This window comes from Marmota marmota, unplaced genomic scaffold (assembly GCF_001458135.2).
Source record: "Marmota marmota marmota unplaced genomic scaffold, marMar, whole genome shotgun sequence".
Classification (NCBI taxonomy): Eukaryota; Metazoa; Chordata; class Mammalia; order Rodentia; family Sciuridae; genus Marmota; species Marmota marmota.
Genome location: NW_026000017.1, coordinates 1 through 2,325, shown reverse-complemented (window position 1 = coordinate 2,325; position 2,325 = coordinate 1). Strand labels below are relative to the sequence as shown.

General features: G+C 38.5%; 1 long non-coding RNA gene across 1 annotated transcript; it reads right to left on the bottom strand.

The window, feature by feature from the left end:
• Window positions 1-305: 305 nt before the first annotated feature.
• On the bottom strand, window positions 306-2,318 carry LOC107135160. Its single transcript, XR_001502532.2, has 2 exons — window positions 2,024-2,318; window positions 306-490 (listed from the first exon to the last, which is right to left on the bottom strand). It is a non-coding gene; the product is annotated as an uncharacterized LOC107135160 (long non-coding RNA).
• Between the last annotated feature and the right edge of the window lie 7 nt (window positions 2,319-2,325).

Here is a 2,325-nt window from a genome sequence, read left to right as displayed (position 1 = left end):
CCTTAAAAAGTGAGAAACAATAATTGAAAATGCTGCAGCATCACCAAAGCCTGTCAAATCAATCTCAGTTCAAATACTTTTACCAATCACAAAACAGTTTTCCCCTCGTTGGTTTGGCCTAAGCCAAAGGTACCTCATTGACCTTTCAGTTTTTAGTGCACAGACTTCTTCCTATCTTTGAAAACATTTCATGTGATTTTTTAAACATTTGAAACAAGACCACCTCCCACCATCTTTTCAGAGTCTGCCCTCTTATAAATAATAAAACATATATTGCTAGTGATCTGAATCTTTTCTGGAACAGCTTATTGATATCAAATTTTATTTAGGGAGGCTGCTTGCAAGTCTGAAAACATACATGTAACACTTAAAACTTCTAGTTATCAATATGTGGTCTACAATAAAATGAAAAGGAAGCACTTATATTGTGGCATTACCAACACCTAGGACCAAATGTCTTGTGGCTGAGTCCTCTTCCCACAGCTCTCTTCTGCAGGGGAAGAGCATCAGAAATTAGTAACTACAACTTCACTTGATCACTAAGTTCTGATAGCTCCTACCACATTCTGAGCTGGTAAAATAATTTCTTAGTTTTACTGACTATGTTCCCCAAAGAACATACTTACGTCAACCTGTAAACTATCCTCTGTAACATACACAATTCAAACTATATACCTCTTGCATTTAACAAAAAATTCTTTATTGTCTACAGGTAATCTGTACTAGTCAAAGATTTAAAGCAATTTCCAAGAAATCTGTATACTCTCCCACCCCATTAAGGTTATCAAGGTCTACTGTCATTTCTGACAAGAGAATGTGTGAAATTAAGTGCCAAGGAGCCAGGAGCTGGAAACCAAGGCCATAAAATCTCCAAAGCTTTTTACGTATGCGAGGTATTTTTAGTAGAAATAGTTGAAAATCCTAGGCACACGGCCTAATAAAAGCAGATAATATTTAACAAGTTTTACTGCAGGGTAGTCTTTACATCTCATTACTCAGCATCAGAAACACAAAGAATGTCAAAACTGGAAGAAACTTCAGTCAGCCAATTGAATTATTCTCTAACAAGGTCATCACAAACATGTTTCTAATTCAGAGTAAAAGTATCACTATGCACATGTCCCTGGTTATAAGCAATAAGCTTGTCTTTGTTCCAGTCTGATCGACATAGAGACAAAACAAACAAAATAACTAATATCTCTAAGGTCAGAAAACTTTCTCTGGCTGGACAGGCAGACAGGTAAGGACCATGCTACAAAAGGCTGTCCCCACACAGACTCCTAAAGGCACGCCTCTGCTTTAGCAAACTTCATGTTTACTTGTGCCTTTCATCATGAAGGATCCCAAAGTGCTTTTCTGAGTTCTTCATCTACAACTGCACAATGCATTGCAGAACATGCCCACCTCCAGGGACAGGCAAAAAAGGATGTGAGGACAGTTTGAGAAGACTACACTGGAATGATTCACGAAGGAAGAAAAATCAAGATAGGTAACATGTCTTACCCACTCCAGAGTTTTTACATAACCATGATTATATAATAGGCTGGATTGGGGGTGAAGGAGGGAGAGGAGGGAAGGGAGGGAAGAAAAACAAAGTAAAAAATGAAAGAAAATGGGGAAGGCAATAATAACCCACTATTACTTTTTTGCTATTTCAAAAATATAGCATCCAAACTCAGATCTCCCTCAAATACTTGTTTTATAAGCAGTTCATCTGACCAGAGTTTAAAATGTTATTGATTTTTGACTACAGTTATAAAACAATAAAAAAAAAAAAAAACCAACCAAAAAAAACCAAAAAAACCAAAAAAACCCCTCAAAAAACAAAAACAAAAGTAAAAAAAGAAAAGGAAAATGGTTGGGGTGGGAGGGAAAAATAGGGCAGGGGAGGGAGAGAGAAAAAGTAGCGTGGTTAAGTCTCTAAGGCAACAAATGCCTGGCTCTGTGGTTATGGTCCAGAGGCATTTTAAGACATGGTTCAGAGACAAAGTCTTTCTCTGTTGGCTGTTAACACTGTACTAACCTTCATGTCTTGTTCAGCCTTCAACGCAGCCTGGGCCTGATTACCTCTGACTCCAGATAGTGATCCACAAGGACCCCTGGCTACATGTGGCAAACGAGCATGGCTCATGAGGCCTGTGGTCAGCGGAGGAGGCATCTGACTGGCCAGTGCCATTGGTGGCCTCTGAACAGGTGCTGGGAAGGTGTTAGTATGTGGGGCTCTTACCAATGGAGGGACCAGGTTAGGCTGAGAGAGAATCTGAGTGGAAAAAACAAAACATACAACATTGAACTGTTAAAAAAAAAAAAAAAAAAAAAAAAAAA